This window comes from Amblyomma americanum, chromosome 5 (genome assembly GCF_052857255.1).
Source record: "Amblyomma americanum isolate KBUSLIRL-KWMA chromosome 5, ASM5285725v1, whole genome shotgun sequence".
In the NCBI taxonomy this organism is placed as follows: domain Eukaryota; kingdom Metazoa; phylum Arthropoda; class Arachnida; order Ixodida; family Ixodidae; genus Amblyomma; species Amblyomma americanum.
The window spans coordinates 6,992,645-7,005,488 of record NC_135501.1 but is presented as its reverse complement, the minus strand read 5'-3'; positions in this window follow the sequence as shown (position 1 = coordinate 7,005,488).

Sequence of the window (12,844 nt, the reverse complement as noted above, 5' to 3'; positions counted from 1 at the left end):
ATGGCGAGGCCCCTTATACGCGTTTATGTGCCACGCTGTTTGCTTCGGTCATCGTCGAGGCAGGTTGCCAGATTGATGAGCCAGCTCGAACCAGATGCATCGGCAGAGGATCCAAGGCAGGCGATGGCGGGATTAAATCCGCTGATGTGAGCTGGCAGGAATCAAGGAACCCACCGCAAACGGCCCATGTGACTGCAGCCTGGAAAACGAACGGTTGTGAGCGCATCATCGCTGGCGCGTTGTCATGCCCAAATGGCGAAGCCCCTGATGCGTGTTTATGTGTCATGCTGTGTGCTTCGATCATCTTCGAGGCAGGTTGCCAGACTGATGAGCCTGCTCGAACCAGATGCATTAGCAGAGGATCTAAGGCAGGTCATGGCGGATTTGAAACCCCTGATGTGAGCTGACAGGAACCAAGGAACCCACCCCAAACGGCCCATGTAACTGCAGAATGGAAAACGAACGGTTGTGAGCGCATCGTCGCTGGCGCGCTGTCATGCCCAAATGGCGAAACCCCTGATGCGCGTTTCTGTGTCATGCTGTTTGCTTCGGTCATCGTCGAGGCAGGGTGCCAGATTGATGAGCCGGCTCGAAACAGATGCATCGGCAGAGGATCAAAGGCAGGCCATGGCGGGTTTGAAACCCCTGATGTGAGCTGGCAGGAACCAAGGAGCCCACCGCAAACGGCCCATGTGACTGCAGCCTGGAAAACGAACGGTTGTGAGCGCATCGCCGCTGGCGCGGTTTCATGCCCAGATGGCGAAGCCCCTGATGCGCGTTTATGTGTCATGCTGTTTGCTTCGGTCATCGTCAAGACAGGTTGCTAGATTGATGAGCCGGCTCGAACCAGATTCATCGGCAGAGGATCCAAGGCAGGCGATGGCGGGATTGAGACCCCTGATGTGAGCTGGCAAGAACCAAGCAACCCACCGCAAACAGCCCATGTGACTGCTGCCTGGAAAAGGAACGGTTGTGAGCGCATCGTCGCTGGCACGGTGTCATGCCCAAATGGCGAAGCCCCTGATGCGCGTTTATGTGCCATGCTGTTTGCTTCGGTCACCGTCGAGACAGGTTGCCAGACTGATGAGCCTGCTCGAACAAGATGCATCGGCAGAGGATCCAAGGCAGGTCATGGCGGATTTGAAACCCCTAATGTGAGCTGACAGGAACCAAGGAACCCACCGCAAACGGCCCATGTGATTGCAGCCTGGAAAACGAACGGTTGTGAGCGCATCGTCGCTGGCGCGGTGTCATGCCCAAATGGCGAAGCCCCTGTGCGCCTTTATGTGTCATGCTGTTTGCATCGGTCATCGTCGAGACAGGTTGCCAGATTGATGAGCCGGCTCGAACCAGATGCATCGGCAGAGGATCCAAGGCAGGCGATGGCGGGATTGAAACCCCTCTATGTGAGCTGGCAAGAACAAAGGAACCCACCGCAAACGGCCCATGTGACTGCATCCTGGAAAACGAACGGTTCTGAGCCCATCTTCGCTGGCGCGGTGTCATGCCCAAATGGCGAAGCCCCTCATGCGCGTTTATGTGTCATGCTGTTTGCTGCGGTCATCGTCCGGCAGGTTGCCAGATTGATGAGCCGGCTCTAACCAGATGCACCGGCAGAGGATCCAAGGCAGGCCATGGCGGGTTTTAAATTCCTGATGTGAGCTGGCGGGAACCAAGGAACCCACCACAAACGGTCCATGTGACTGCAGCCTGTAAAACGAACGGTTGTGAGCGCATCGTCGCTGGCACGGTGTCATGCCCAAATGGCGAAGCCCCTGATGCGCGCTTATGTGTCATGGTGTTTGTTTCGGTCATCGTCGAGGTAGATTGCCAGATTGATGAGCCGGCTCGAACCAGATGCATCGGCAGAGGATCCAAGGCAGGCGATGGCGGGATTGAAACCCCTGGTGCGAGCTCGCAGGAACCAAGCAACCCACCGCAAACGGCCCATGTCACTGCAGCCTGGAAAACGAACAGTTGTGAGCGTGACATGGTTTACGCAAAACGCGTACAGGCGCTAAAAGACGAAGACAAGCACACTCAAGACAGGACAGGCTCCTGTCCTGTATTGAGTGTGCTTGTCTTCGTCTTTTAGCGCCTGTACGCGTTTTGCGTAAACCATGTGAAGCTACAACCAACTAGCTCAAATGAAAGTCTAGTTGTGAGCGCATCGTCGCTGGCGCGGTATCATGCCCAAATGGCGAAGTCCCTTATACGCGTTTATGTGCCACGCTGTTTGCTTTGGTCATCGTCGAGGCAGGTTGCCGGATTGATGAGCCAGCTCGTACCAGATGCATCGGCAGAGGATCCAAGGCAGGCGATGGCGGGATTAAATCCGCTGATGTGAGCTGGCAGGAATCAAGGAACCCACCGCAAACGGCCCATGTGACTGCAGCCTGGAAAACGAACGGTTGTGAGCGCATCATCGCTGGCGCGTTGTCATGCCCAAATGGCGAAGCCCCTGATGCGTGTTTATGTGTCATGCTGTGTGCTTCGATCATCGTCGAGGCAGGTTGCCAGACTGATGAGCCTGCTCGAACCAGATGCATTAGCAGAGGATCCAAGGCAGGTCATGGCGGATTTGAAACCCCTAATGTGAGCTGACAGGAACCAAGGAACCCACCCCAAACGGCCCATGTAACTGCAGAATGGAAAACGAACGGTTGTGAGCGCATCGTCGCTGGCGCGCTGTCATGCCCAAATGGCGAACCCCTGATGCGCGTTTCTGTGTCATGCTGTTTGCTTCGGTCATCGTCGAGGCAGGGTGCCAGATTGATGAGCCGGCTCGAAACAGATGTATCGGCAGAGGATCAAAGGCGGGCCATGGCGGGTTTGAAACCCCTGATGTGAGCTGGCAGGAACCAAGGAACCCACCGCAAACGGCCCATGTGACTGCAGCCTGGAAAACGAACGGTTGTGAGCGCATCGCCGCTGGCGCGGTTTCATGCCCAAATGGCGAAGCCCCTGATGCGCGTTTATGTGTCATGCTGTTTGCTTCGGTCATCGTCGAGACAGGTTGCTAGATTGATGAGCCGACTCGAACCAGATTCATCGGCAGAGGATCCAAGGCAGGCGATGGCGGGATTGAGACCCCTGATGTGAGCTGGCAGGAACCAAGCAACCCACCGCAAACAGCCCATGTGACTGCTGCCTGGAAAAGGAACGGTTGTGAGCGCATCGTCGCTGGCGCGTTGTCATGCCCAAATGGCGAAGCCCCTGATGCGTGTTTATGTGCCATGCTGTTTGCTTCGGTCACCGTCGAGACAGGTTGCCAGACTGATAAGCCTGCTCGAACCAGATGCATCGGCAGAGGATCCAAGGCAGGTCATGGCGGATTTGAAACCCCTAATGTGAGCTGACAGGAACCAAGGAACCCACCGCAAACGGCCCATGTGATTGCAGCCTGGAAAACGAACGGTTGTGAGCGCATCGTCGCTGGCGCGGTGTCATGCCCAAATGGCGAAGCCCCTGTGCGCGTTTATGTGTCATGCTGTTTGCTTCGGTCATCTTCGAGGCAGGTTGCCAGATTGAAGAGCCAGCTCGAACCAGATGCATCGGCAGAGGATCCAAGGCAGGCGATGGCGGGATTAAATCCCCTGATGTGAGCTGGCAGGAATCAAGGAACCCACCGCAAACGGCCCATGTGACTGCAGCCTAGAAAACGAACGGTTGTGAGCGCATCGTCGCTGGCGCGTTGTCATGCCCAAATGGCGAAGCCCCTGATGCGTGTTTATGTGTCATGCTGTTTGCTTCGATCATCGTCGAGGCAGGTTGCCAGACTGATGAGGCTGCTCGAACCAGATGCATCGGCAGAGGATCCAAGGCAGGTCATGGCGGATTTGAAACCCCTAATGTGAGCTGACAGGAACCAAGGAACCCACCGCAAACGGCCCATGTGACTGCAGCCTGGAAAACGATCGGTTGTGAGCGCATCGTCGCTGGCTCGGTGTCATGCCCAAATGGCGAAGCCCCTGATGCGCGTTTGTGTCATGCTGTTTGCTTTGGTCATCGTCGAGGCAGGTTGCCAGATTGATGAGCCGGCTCGAAACAGATGCATCGGCAGAGGATCCAAGGCAGGCCATGGCGGGTTTGAAACACCTGATGTGTGCTGCCAGGAACCAAAGAACCCACCGCAAACGGCCCATGTGACTGCAGCCTGGAAAACTAACGGTTGTGAGCGCATCGTCGCTGGCACGGTGTCATGCCCAAATGGCGAAGCCCCTGATGCGCGTTTATGTGTCATGCTGTTTGCTTCGGTCATCGTCGAGGCAGGGTGCCAGATTGATGAGCCGGCTCGAAACAGATGTATCGGCAGAGGATCAAAGGCGGGCCATGGCGGGTTTGAAACCCCTGATGTGAGCTGGCAGGAACCAAGGAACCCACCGCAAACGGCCCATGTGACTGCAGCCTGGAAAACGAACGGTTGTGAGCGCATCGCCGCTGGCGCGGTTTCATGCCCAAATGGCGAAGCCCCTGATGCGCGTTTGTGTCATGCTGTTTGCTTTGGTCATCGTCGAGGCAGGTTGCCAGATTGATGAGCCGGCTCGAAACAGATGCATCGGCAGAGGATCCAAGGCAGGCCATGGCGGGTTTGAAACCCCTGATGTGTGCTGCCAGGAACCAAAGAACCCACCGCAAACGGCCCATGTGACTGCAGCCTGGAAAACTAACGGTTGTGAGCGCATCGTCGCTGGCACGGTGTCATGCCCAAATGGCGAAGCCCCTGATGCGCGTTTATGTGTCATGCTGTTTGCTTCGGTCATCGTCGAGGAAGGTTGCCAGATTGATGAGACGGCTCGAACCAGATGCATCGGCAGAGGATCCAAGGCAGGCGATGGCGGGATTGAGACCCCTGATGTGAGCTGGCAGGAACCAAGCAACCCACCGCAAACAGTCCATGTGACTGCTGCCTGGAAAAGGAACGGTTGTGAGCACATCGTCGCTGGCACGGTGTCATGCCCAAATGGCGAAGCCCCTGATGCGCGTTTATGTGCCATGCTGTTTGCTTCGGTCACCGTCGAGACAGGTTGCCAGACTGATGAGCCTGCTCGAACCAGATGCATCGGCAGAGGATCCAAGGCAGGTCATGGCGGATTTGAAACCCCTAATGTGAGCTGACAGGAACCAAGGAACCCACCGCAAACGGCCCATGTGATTGCAGCCTGGAAAAGGAACGGTTGTGAGCGCATCGTCGCTAGCGCGGTGTCATGCCCTAATGGCGAAGCCCCTGATGCGCGTTTATGTGCCATGCTGTTTGCTTCGGTCACCGTCGAGACAGGTTGCCAGACTGATGAGCCTGCTCGAACCAGATGCATCGGCAGAGGATCCAAGGCAGGTCATGGCGGATTTGAAACCCCTAGTGTGAGCTGACAGGAACCAAGGAACCCACCGCAAACGGCCCATGTGATTGCAGCCTGGAAAAGGAACGGTTGTGAGCGCATCGTCGCTGGCGCGGTGTCATGCCCAAATGGCGAAGCCCCTGTGCGCGTTTATGTGTCATGCTGTTTGCTTCGGTCATCTTCGAGGCAGGTTGCCAGATTGATGAGCCAGCTCGAACCAGATGCATCGGCAGAGGATCCAAGGCAGGCGATGGCGGGATTAAATCCCCTGATGTCAGCTGGCAGGAATCAAGGAACCCACCGCAAACGGCCCATGTGACTGCAGCCTAGAAAACGAACGGTTGTGAGCGCATCGTCGCTGGCGCGTTGTCATGCCCAAATGGAGAAGCCCCTGATGCGTGTTTATGTGTCATGCTGTTTGCTTCGATCATCGTCGATGCAGGTTGCCAGACTGATGAGCCTGCTCGAACCAGATGCATCGGCAGAGGATCCAAGGCAGGTCATGGCGGATTTGAAACCCCTAATGTGAGCTGACGAGAACCAAGGAACCCACCGCAAACGGCCCATGTGACTGCAGCCTGGAAAACGATCGGTTGTGAGCGCATCGTCGCTGGCGCGGTGTCATGCCCAAATGGCGAAGCCCCTGATGCGCGTTTGTGTCATGCTGTTTGCTTTGGTCATCGTCGAGGCAGGTTGCCAGATTGATGAGCCAGCTCGAAACAGATGCATCGGCAGAGGATCCAAGGCAGGCCATGGCGGGTTTGAAACCCCTGATGTGTGCTGCCAGGAACCAAGGAACCCACCGCAAACGGCCCATGTGACTGCAGCCTGGAAAACTAACGGTTGTGAGCGCATCGTCGCTGGCACGGTGTCATGCCCAAATGGCGAAGCCCCTGATGCGCGTTTATGTGTCATGCTGTTTGCTTCGGTTATCGTCGAGGAAGGTTGCCAGATTGATGAGACGGCTCGAACCAGATGCATCAGCAGAGGATCCAAGGCAGGCGATGGCGGGATTGAAACCCCTGATGTGAGCTGGCAGGATCCAAGCAACCCACCGCAAATGGCCCATGTGACTGCAGCCTGAAAAAGGAACGGTTGTGAGCGCATCGCCGCTGGCGCGGTGTCATGCCCAAATGGCGAATCCCCTGATGCGCGTTTATGTGCCATGCTGTTTGCTTCCGTCATCGTCGAGACAGGTTGCCAGATCGATAAGCCGGCTCGAACCAGATGCATCGGCAGAGGATCCAAGGCACGCGATGGCGGGATTGCAACCCCTGATGTGAGCTGGCAGGAACCAAGAAACCCACCACAAACGGCCCATGTGACTGCAGCCTGGAAAACGAACGGTTGTGAGCGCATCTTCGCTGGCGCGGTGTCATGCCCAAATGGCGAAGCCCCTGATGCGCGTTTATGTGTCATGCTGTTTGCTGCGGTCATCGTCGAGCAGGTTGCCAGATTGATAAGCCGGCTCGAACCAGAAGCATCGGCAGAGGATTCAAGGCAGGCGATGGCAGGATTGAAACCCCTGGTGTGAGCTGGCAGGAACCAAGCAACCCACTGCAAACGGCCCATGTCACTGCAGCCTGGAAAACGAACAGTTGTGAGCGTGACATGGTTTACGCAAAACGCGTACAGGCGCTAAAAGACGAAGACAAGCACACTAAAGACAGGACAGGCTCCTGTCCAGTATTGAGTGTGCTTGTCTTCGTCTTTTAGCGCCTGTACGCGTTTTGCGTAAACCATGTAAAGCTACAACCAACTAGCTCAAATGAAAGTCTAGTTGTGAGCGCATCGTCGCTGGCGCGGTGTCATGCCCAAATGGCGAAGCCCCTTATACGCGTTTATGTGCCATGCTGTTTGCTTCGGTCATCGTCGAGGCAGGTTGCCAGATTGATGAGCAAGCTCGAACCAGATGCATCGGCAGAGGATCCAAGGCAGGCGATGGCGGGATTAAATTCCCTGATGTGAGCTGGTAGGAATCAAGGAACCCATCGCAAACGGCCAATGTGACTGCAGCCTGGAAAACGAACGGTTGTAAGCGCATCGTCAATGGCGCGTTGTCATGCCCAAATGTCGAAGCCCCCGATGCGTGTTTATGTGTCATGCTGTTTGCTTCGATCATCGTCGAGGCAGGTTGCCAGACTGATGAGCCGGCTCGAACCAGATGCATTGGCAGAGGATCCAAGGCAGGCGATGGCGGGATTGAAACCCCTGATGTGAGCTGGCAGGAACCAAGGAACCCACCGCAAACGGCCCATGTGACTGCAGCCTGGAAAACGAACGGTTGTGAGCGCATCGTCGCTGGCGCGGTTTCATGCCCAAATGGCGAAGCCCCTGATGCGCGTTTATGTCCCATGCTGTTTGCTTCGGTCTTCGTCGAGGCAGGTTGCCAGATTGATGAGCCGGCTCGAACCAGATGCATCGGCAGAGGATCCAAGGCAGGCGATGGCGGGATTGAAACCGCTGATGTGAGCTGGCAGGAACCAAGCAACCCACCGCAAACAGCCCATCTGACTGCTGCCTGGAAAAGGAACGGTTGTGAGCGCATCGTCCCTGGCGCGGTTTCATGCCCAAATGGCGAAGCCCCTGATGCGCGTTTATGTGCCATGCTGTTTGCTTCGGTCATCGTCGAGGCAGGTTGCCAGATTGATGAGCCGGCTCGAACCAGATGCATCGGCAGAGGATCCAAGGCAGGCGATGGCGGGATTGAAACCCCTGATGTGAGCTGGCAGGAACCAAGGAACCCACCGCAAACGGCCCATGTGACTGCAGCCTGGAAAACGAACGGTTGTGAGCGCATCGTCCCTGGCGCGGTGTCATGCCCAAATGGCGAAGCCCCTGATGCGCGTTTATGTGCCATGCTGTTTGCTTCGGTCATCGTCGAGGCAGGTTGCCAGATTGATGAGCCGGCTCGAACCAGATGCATCGGCAGAGGATCCAAGGCAGGCCATGGCGTGACTGAAACCCTTGATGTGAGCTGGCAGGAACCAAGCAACCCACCGCAAACGGCACATGTGACTGCAGCCTGAAAAAGGAACGGTTGTGAGCGCATCGCCGCTGGCGCGGTGTCATGCCCAAATGACGAATCCCCTGATGCGCGTTTATGTGCCATGCTGTTTGCTTCGGTCATCGTCGAGGCAGGTTGTCAGACTGATGAGCCTGCTCGAACCAGATGCATTAGCAGAGGATCTAAGGCAGGTCATGGCGGATTTGAAACCCCTGATGTGAGCTGACAGGAACCAAGGAACCCACCCCAAACGGCCCATGTAACTGCAGAATGGAAAACGAACGGTTGTGAGCGCATCGTCGCTGGCGCGCTGTCATGCCCAAATGGCGAAACCCCTGATGCGCGTTTCTGTGTCATGCTGTTTGCTTCGGTCATCGTCGAGGCAGGGTGCCAGATTGATGAGCCGGCTCGAAACAGATGCATCGGCAGAGGATCAAAGGCAGGCCATGGCGGGTTTGAAACCCCTGATGTGAGCTGGCAGGAACCAAGGAGCCCACCGCAAACGGCCCATGTGACTGCAGCCTGGAAAACGAACGGTTGTGAGCGCATCGCCGCTGGCGCGGTTTCATGCCCAGATGGCGAAGCCCCTGATGCGCGTTTATGTCCCATGCTGTTTGCTTCGGTCATCGTCAAGACAGGTTGCTAGATTGATGAGCCGGCTCGAACCAGATTCATCGGCAGAGGATCCAAGGCAGGCGATGGCGGGATTGAGACCCCTGATGTGAGCTGGCAAGAACCAAGCAACCCACCGCAAACAGCCCATGTGACTGCTGCCTGGAAAAGGAACGGTTGTGAGCGCATCGTCGCTGGCACGGTGTCATGCCCAAATGGCGAAGCCCCTGATGCGCGTTTATGTGCCATGCTGTTTGCTTCGGTCACCGTCGAGACAGGTTGCCAGACTGATGAGCCTGCTCGAACAAGATGCATCGGCAGAGGATCCAAGGCAGGTCATGGCGGATTTGAAACCCCTAATGTGAGCTGACAGGAACCAAGGAACCCACCGCAAACGGCCCATGTGATTGCAGCCTGGAAAACGAACGGTTGTGAGCGCATCGTCGCTGGCGCGGTGTCATGCCCAAATGGCGAAGCCCCTGTGCGCCTTTATGTGTCATGCTGTTTGCATCGGTCATCGTCGAGACAGGTTGCCAGATTGATGAGCCGGCTCGAACCAGATGCATCGGCAGAGGATCCAAGGCAGGCGATGGCGGGATTGAAACCCCTCTATGTGAGCTGGCAAGAACAAAGGAACCCACCGCAAACGGCCCATGTGACTGCATCCTGGAAAACGAACGGTTCTGAGCCCATCTTCGCTGGCGCGGTGTCATGCCCAAATGGCGAAGCCCCTGATGCGCGCTTATGTGTCATGGTGTTTGTTTCGGTCATCGTCGAGGTAGATTGCCAGATTGATGAGCCGGCTCGAACCAGATGCATCGGCAGAGGATCCAAGGCAGGCGATGGCGGGATTGAAACCCCTGGTGCGAGCTCGCAGGAACCAAGCAACCCACCGCAAACGGCCCATGTCACTGCAGCCTGGAAAACGAACAGTTGTGAGCGTGACATGGCTTACGCAAAACGCGTACAGGCGCTAAAAGACGAAGACAAGCACACTCAAGACAGGACAGGCTCCTGTCCTGTATTGAGTGTGCTTGTCTTCGTCTTTTAGCGCCTGTACGCGTTTTGCGTAAACCATGTGAAGCTACAACCAACTAGCTCAAATGAAAGTCTAGTTGTGAGCGCATCGTCGCTGGCGCGGTATCATGCCCAAATGGCGAAGTCCCTTATACGCGTTTATGTGCCACGCTGTTTGCTTTGGTCATCGTCGAGGCAGGTTGCCGGATTGATGAGCCAGCTCGTACCAGATGCATCGGCAGAGGATCCAAGGCAGGCGATGGCGGGTTTAAATCCGCTGATGTGAGCTGGCAGGATCAAGGAACCCACCGCAAACGGCCCATGTGACTGCAGCCTGGAAAACGAACGGTTGTGAGCGCATCATCGCTGGCGCGTTGTCATGCCCAAATGGCGAAGCCCCTGATGCGTGTTTATGTGTCATGCTGTGTGCTTCGATCATCGTCGAGGCAGGTTGCCAGACTGATGAGCCTGCTCGAACCAGATGCATTAACAGAGGATCCAAGGCAGGTCATGGCGGATTTGAAACCCCTAATGTGAGCTGACAGGAACCAAGGAACCCACCCCAAACGGCCCATGTAACTGCAGAATGGAAAACGAACGGTTGTGAGCGCATCGTCGCTGGCGCGCTGTCATGCCCAAATGGCGAACCCCTGATGCGCGTTTCTGTGTCATGCTGTTTGCTTCGGTCATCGTCGAGGCAGGGTGCCAGATTGATGAGCCGGCTCGAAACAGATGTATCGGCAGATGATCAAAGGCGGGCCATGGCGGGTTTGAAACCCCTGATGTGAGCTGGCAGGAACCAAGGAACCCACCGCAAACGGCCCATGTGACTGCAGCCTGGAAAACGAACGGTTGTGAGCGCATCGCCGCTGGCGCGGTTTCATGCCCAAATGGCGAAGCCCCTGATGCGCGTTTATGTGTCATGCTGTTTGCTTCGGTCATCGTCGAGACAGGTTGCTAGATTGATGAGCCGGCTCGAACCAGATTCATCGGCAGAGGATCCAAGGCAGGCGATGGCGGGATTGAGACCCCTGATGTGAGCTGGCAGGAACCAAGCAACCCACCGCAAACAGCCCATGTGACTGCTGCCTGGAAAAGGAACGGTTGTGAGCGCATCGTCGCTGGCGCGTTGTCATGCCCAAATGGCGAAGCCCCTGATGCGTGTTTATGTGCCATGCTGTTTGCTTCGGTCACAGTCGAGACAGGTTGCCAGACTGATGAGCCTGCTCGAACCAGATGCATCGGCAGAGGATCCAAGGCAGGTCATGGCGGATTTGAAACCCCTAATGTGAGCTGACAGGAACCAAGGAACCCACCGCAAACGGCCCATGTGATTGCAGCCTGGAAAACGAACGGTTGTGAGCGCATCGTCGCTGGCGCGGTGTCATGCCCAAATGGCGAAGCCCCTGTGCGCGTTTATGTGTCATGCTGTTTGCTTCGGTCATCTTCGAGGCAGGTTGCCAGATTGAAGAGCCAGCTCGAACCAGATGCATCGGCAGAGGATCCAAGGCAGGCGATGGCGGGATTAAATCCCCTGATGTGAGCTGGCAGGAATCAAGGAACCCACCGCAAACGGCCCATGTGACTGCAGCCTAGAAAACGAACGGTTGTGAGCGCATCGTCGCTGGCGCGTTGTCATGCCCAAATGGCGAAGCCCCTGATGCGTGTTTATGTGTCATGCTGTTTGCTTCGATCATCGTCGAGGCAGGTTGCCAGACTGATGAGGCTGCTCGAACCAGATGCATCGGCAGTGGATCCAAGGCAGGTCATGGCGGATTTGAAACCCCTAATGTGAGCTGACAGGAACCAAGGAACCCACCGCAAACGGCCCATGTGACTGCAGCCTGGAAAACGATCGGTTGTGAGCGCATCGTCGCTGGCTCGGTGTCATGCCCAAATGGCGAAGCCCCTGATGCGCGTTTGTGTCATGCTGTTTGCTTTGGTCATCGTCGAGGCAGGTTGCCAGATTGATGAGCCGGCTCGAAACAGATGCATCGGCAGAGGATCCAAGGCAGGCCATGGCGGGTTTGAAACCCCTGATGTGTGCTGCCAGGAACCAAAGAACCCACCGCAAACGGCCCATGTGACTGCAGCCTGGAAAACTAACGGTTGTGAGCGCATCGTCGCTGGCACGGTGTCATGCCCAAATGGCGAAGCCCCTGATGCGCGTTTATGTGTCATGCTGTTTGCTTCGGTCATCGTCGAGGAAGGTTGCCAGATTGATGAGACGGCTCGAACCAGATGCATCGGCAGAGGATCCAAGGCAGGCGATGGCGGGATTGAGACCCCTGATGTGAGCTGGCAGGAACCAAGCAACCCACCGCAAACAGCCCATGTGACTGCTGCCTGGAAAAGGAACGGTTGTGAGCACATCGTCGCTGGCACGGTGTCATGCCCAAATGGCGAAGCCCCTGATGCGCGTTTATGTGCCATGCTGTTTGCTTCGGTCACCGTCGAGACAGGTTGCCAGACTGATGAGCCTGCTCGAACCAGATGCATCGGCAGAGGATCCAAGGCAGGTCATGGCGGATTTGAAACCCCTAATGTGAGCTGGCAGGAACCAAGGAACCCACCGCAAACGGCCCATGTGATTGCAGCCTGGAAAAGGAACGGTTGTGAGCGCATCGTCGCTAGCGCGGTGTCATGCCCAAATGGCGAAGCCCCTGATGCGCGTTTATGTGCCATGCTGTTTGCTTCGGTCACCGTCGAGACAGGTTGCCAGACTGATGAGCCTGCTCGAACCAGATGCATCGGCAGAGGATCCAAGGCAGGTCATGGCGGATTTGAAACCCCTAGTGTGAGCTGACAGGAACCAAGGAACCCACCGCAAACGGCCCATGTGATTGCAGCCTGGAAAAGGAACGGTTGT